The sequence below is a fragment of the Chionomys nivalis genome, chromosome 1, assembly GCF_950005125.1.
Source record: "Chionomys nivalis chromosome 1, mChiNiv1.1, whole genome shotgun sequence".
Lineage (NCBI taxonomy): Eukaryota > Metazoa > Chordata > Mammalia > Rodentia > Cricetidae > Chionomys > Chionomys nivalis.
In genome coordinates, this window is record NC_080086.1 from 198690749 (window position 1) to 198696748 (window position 6000).

Consider the following 6000-nt stretch of genomic DNA (forward strand, 5'->3'; position numbering starts at 1 on the left):
GAGAGGACTGCTGAACTTGCCTAAAGGTGAGATGATCTTTCGGGGCTCCTGTCTCATGAAAGAGTCTGTGAGACATTCTGCAGGACACAGCAGATAGTGACTGAACTGTCTTTGAAATTTCCTGCTTCATGGAAATGTCTGCTGAACACTATGGGCCTGAAGGCCGAAGACGGATGCCCCAATGGTACAAAAGAACTTTGGGTGACTGTACAGGCAGCAAGATGTCTCTGTAATTTCTAGAGTTTTGGATTTCTTGTTTGTTTAGGTAATATTATATCCTTCTGGAGCCTTTGATGGAGTTGAAGAATGGATACATAGTTGCAGTTTTCCTTAGTTATGATAAAAGATAAAATAGATATAAATATTGTAACTGTAATTCTTGCTTGATAACTGTTTTGCTATATGTAATTTTACTATGTTAAAATGAAAGCCTTCTTTTTTGTTTAAACAGAAAAAAGGGAAATGATGTGGGAGTGATTTCTTTCTAATCTGTTGCTTTCATTAGTTAATTAATAAAGAAACTGCCTAGGCCCATTTGATAGGCCAACCCTTAGGTGGGTGGAGTAAACAGAACAGAATGCTGGGAGAAAGAAGCTGAGTCAGGCAGTCGCCATGATTCTCCCACTCCAGACAGATGCAGGTTAAGATCTTTCCTGGTAAGCCACCTTGTGGTGTTACACAGATTATTGGAAATGGGTTAGATCAATATGTAAGAGCTAGCCAATAAGAGGCTGGAACTAATGGGCCAGGCAGTGTTTAAAAGAATACAGTTTCCGTGTAATTATTTCAGGTATAAAGCTAGCCATGCGGTGGCCGGGTGGCAGGAACGTAGCCCCGCCACTCTCATCACTACACACATGTCATCAGATGAGGCATACATCTCTCAGAAACCAGCCTTAGGGTACTTGTATCAGTTCTGAGTCTAAGGTAAGAACAAGTTAGATATGCTAAACTAAGACGATTTGTTTCCGAATGCTATAAAAGTGAGACACTTTATTTCAACAAATGTCTTTCTAGAAGCTTTAAGTGAACTGAGAATTAAATAAAAATGTTTTTATTATTGACTCAAATGCGGACTACAGAAAAAACTAAGGTAATTAGCACTGGAAAAGAAAGGAGCTGACCAGTGCAAAAAAGGATCCAAAGATCGTATAGCATGCAGAAGACCATATAAGACAGGGACTGGGTGGGAGACAGCTAAAGCAGCACAGTACCTGCTAAATAAACAAGGGGCCCGTGTTCAATCCCTGGCACTGGAAAAAAACAAAAAACAAAAACCCTGTGTGGTAATCCCAGTGCCGGTGAAGCTTACTCTACCTGACAAACTCAAGGTCCCAATGTATACCCAGACTTTCTTTGGACTACCACCAGCTCCCAAATAACGACACAAAGACTTCTTAGTAATTATGAAAGCATGGCTTTGGCTTAGGCTTGTTCCCAACTAGCTCTTATAACTTAAATTAACCCATTTATATTATCCTACATTCTGCCAGCTGGTTCATGACCTCTTCTTCATACTGTACATCTGACTTCTTCCTTGTCTTGCAGGCAAATCCTTTGCCTGCCTTCTTCCCAGAGTTCCTATGTCTTCCCAGAAGTCCTGTCTAGATAATGGTCATTCAGCTCTTTATTAAACCAGTCAGAAAGTACCTGGGCACAGACACATCTTCACAGTGTACAAAAAGATTATCCCACAACACCAATGAGAGACTACATCAAAGTAGTGGACACTCCAAACCAACCTATAGCCTCCACACATATGTGCACACATATGCACATGAACATACACACACAGAGATAGAGAAGGAAGAAATATCATCATATAGAAATTAACTATTTTCTAAATTCCTTTACTGTGTTTCATGTAATATGCAGCAATCTAAAGTGGGGTTTTATGATGTCTGAGGTTTTCTATCTGCCTGCTTCCTGCCGTTGTTAAGTCCCAAAGAAATCACACAGAGATCTATATTAGTTATAAACTGGCCCATTAGCTCAGACTTCTTATTAACTCTTATAACTTATATTAGACCATTATACTTGTCTATGTTAGCCACATGGCTTGGTACCTTATTCGGCCAAGCAGTCACATCTTGCTTCTTCTGTGGCTGGGTCACGACTGTAGAATCAAACTTCCCTCTTCCAAGAATTCTCCTTGCCCCACCTCTACTTCCTACCTGGTCACTGTGCCTATACTTCCTGCCTGGCTACTGGCCAATCAGCATTTATTTAAAACATAATTGACAGGGTACAGACCATTGTCCCACAGCAACTCCACATGCTGGTTCCGTGATAGAAACTATCATCAAATGGAGCAATAATGTTCTTTTACTTACTTCAGTCTGAATTAAATACTACCTCATTTACTCATGTTTCAAGAGTTATAATAATAAATCCTGACAACTCATGTTCATCTGGAAGCAAACAAACTTTTAACTATGCAGTAGGTTCCTGAATCTTCCTGGGGCTTACCTCACATCCTCGAAGGCATTGATCCTCACAAAACTGTCAAATAAATTTGTCATTTCCTAAATTCAATTATTTAGGGGTTCAATATGACATTCTATAGGATGTCTGAATCTATTCAAATACTGTCATAACTAAGGACTCAAGAATTTACACAGTCCTGTGGTAAAATTATTGATAAATAGTCTTATCAATTTCTGATTATTTTTCCTGGTTTCAGGACTAGACTGTATGAACTCTTACCAATTTCAATTAATAACTAAAGTAGGGACTCACATTCTCAGACTACAGTGAAGAAGCTGAAGTGGGGGCAGAAAAAGTGATAGATTTACCTTACAAATAATTGGAAGTCTGTCATCAAGGTGTGGCATGAAGAAGTATGACTATAGTTAAAAGAAGAAACAGAAATCCATCAAAGAAATGAGAAATAGTGAAACATAATAAATAATAAAGGCTATAAAGCACTACACAAAAATTTTACAATTGAAATAGAAAGTCAATGGATTGATCAAATAGCAAAATGAAGAAGACAGAAAAATGGGTTGGCGAATTTGAAGAAGGCACACTAGAAAACATTCAGTCTGAGCAACCAAGGAACAATAAACTGAAAAATGCAGACTCAGGAACCTGTGGACAATAAATATACATATAAGCATATGTAGTTGGATAATAGGTAAATAGATAGATGATAGACATATGGATGCATATTATAGATAGATAGATAGATAGATAGATAGATAGATAGATAGATAGATAGATAGATAGATAGATAGATGATAGATAACGTAGATGATAGATATAGATATATAGATGATAGATAATTAGATAGATAGGTAGATACATAGAAAATAGATGTTTGTTTGTAGGGAATCTCAGGATGAAGAAATAAGGCAGAGATGAGAGAGACTTGAAGAAATAATGATTAAAAGTACTCTAAATTTGGGAAAAGGTTAAGAATACCTTAGCAAGATAATTTCAGAGAAAAGCACACCAAGACACGCTTCTTTTTAAGGAAACAACCAGGAACTGGCAAAATTAAATTTTTTTTAATTTAATGATAACAAGAAAGAAAAATCAGAAATTAAAAATTATTATAAAATATCAATAAAACAGATGACCTCTATCATGACTCACACACACAAAAGAAAAGACACAAATTATCTAAAATTTTAAAACTACTGGAGAAAAACCTAAATGAAAACTTTCAGGGTGTAGGAAGAGGCCATGACATGGGTGCACCTCTAACCTCACCCCTAGTGGGCGTGGGCTAGAGACAGGCAAATGATGCCTGGAGCCCAAGAGCTGACTAGTTTAACCAAAGCATTGGTCTCCACATTCAGCTCCAAACATAAGGTGAGTAGTGACTGTGGAAGACACCCAGCCTCTGGACTCCACATATATAAACACACAAGTACATGCATATACATGTACACATACATGAACATGTATTCACACACAAAAACTAAACTAGCCTCAAATAGTTTTACTTGAGAATTCTACCATATTGAAAAATTTAAGAATTCTAACTGTTTCCCCAGATCCAATTCCCAGTCTCATCCCTAACTCTTCAACAGAACACCCATAGCCTTCACTGCACCCCTGTTCCTTACCTGTTAATCTCACTTCTAACCTCCTACTCCCTACTCACTGCTTAATCCAAGTCCATAAGCCCAGGCACCCCTAGTGAACCTAAGAGCCACTCCTGCTAGAGCAACAAGTAGACTGAGAGCAGATCCACACCTCTCATTCTGATCCTCTATATTCTCCAGGCTTAGCCCCAGCTCTTTAGCAGAAAACTTGATGTAGTCTCCTTTTCCTCTCTGCCCTTATCCCTACCAGATCACAAAAACCCCTTCATCCATCTTCTTCCCCCACTCCCACCATACCAGAATCCTAGTCTCTTTGTGAACACACCAACTGAGCAGGCCAGGGAAACAGGTAAGCTAACTGAAAACCTTCCTCTCTTCCAAACCCAATCCCCAAATCTTATCCCTATCTCTGCAAAAGAATACTTGTTGACGCCTTCTTTCTCCCTCTTCCCACATCTCCTGTGGACTCCACAGACCTTCCACTCCTAAAGTCCTTCCTCCCTCTTATCCGAGCCCCCAGCTATAGCAGAAACTCCCTGTTAACCCACAGACCACTGCTATCAAGGGGACATGTAGGCTGCTTGTAGCTATTCCCCTCTCCTTCTGGTCCTCTAAATCCAAACTCTAGTCTTATCTGCAGCTCCCTAGCAGACCTAGCTCTATAGAAGACCTTCTCTTCACTGTATTCCCCCATTCTGAGGAGATGAAATACATAGACCCTAGTTGAACATTCTGCTCTCATCTCTCCTGTTAACAGCTTCAGACCTCTATAAAATCCCTTCCAACCTGCCTATCCCCATTCCTAAGAGTCAGATTCCAATACCCGAAAATACATTTTGTCTGGAAATCCTTTTCAGATCCAAAGAAAATTTCCTACCAGGCAATGCATAGCCATCACACTCTGAAAATGCAGAGAGAAACAGAAACTAAGGAACAAATCACTCACCCAACAAAGACAAACCCAGAAATTAGCACCTATACTTATAATAATCCTAAACCCAGCCTAGATACCAGCATAAAAAAAAAAACAATCAACAATAGTTAGTGTCTCTACTAGTGCCCAGCTATCCTACCACAGTAGGCCCTGAATATCTCAGTACAGCCAAAGCACAAGAAAAAGATCTTAAAACTACCTGTGTGAAGGTGATAAGGGTCCTTAAGGAAGAAGAAATTTAGGAAAACACAGTAAAAGGAAATGTATGAAACTGTTCAAGACCTGAAAATGGAAATAGAACCAATAAATAAAACCCAAACTGAGGGAACTGTGGAAATTAAAAATTTAGAAATTCAAAAAGGAACTACAGAGGCAAGCTTCACCAACAGAATGCAAAAAGATGGAATACTGTTGAAGAAACAATAGAAGAAGTCAAAAAAAAGTTAAATCTAAAAAACTTGCATAAAACGTCCAGGAAATATGGGAAACTATAAAATGACCAAACCTAAGAATAATAGAAATAGAAGAAAAAGAAGATTCTCAACTCAAAGGACCAGAAAATATTTTCCACAAAATCATAGAAGAAAATTTTCCTAACCTAAAGAAGGAGATGCCTATAAAGTTAGAAGAAGCTTACAAGACACCAGATAGATTGGACCAGAAAAGAAAATCTCCAAATCATATAATCTAAACACTAAATGTACAAAACAAAGAAAGAATATTAAAACTTCAAAGGAAAAAGACCAAGTAACATATGAAGACAAAACACATTATTTCTCAATGGAGACTTTGAAAGCTAGAAGGACCTGAACAGATGTGGTGCAGACTCTAAGAGACAATAGATGCCAACCCAGAATACTATACCCCCCAAAATTTTCAATTACCATAGATGGAGAAAGTATTTCATCGTAAAGTCAAATTTAAACACTTTGTTTCTACAAATCCAGTCCTATAGAAGGAAAATTCCAGCCTAAGGAGGTTAACTAAACCCATAAGAAAACAAGGAAAACACAG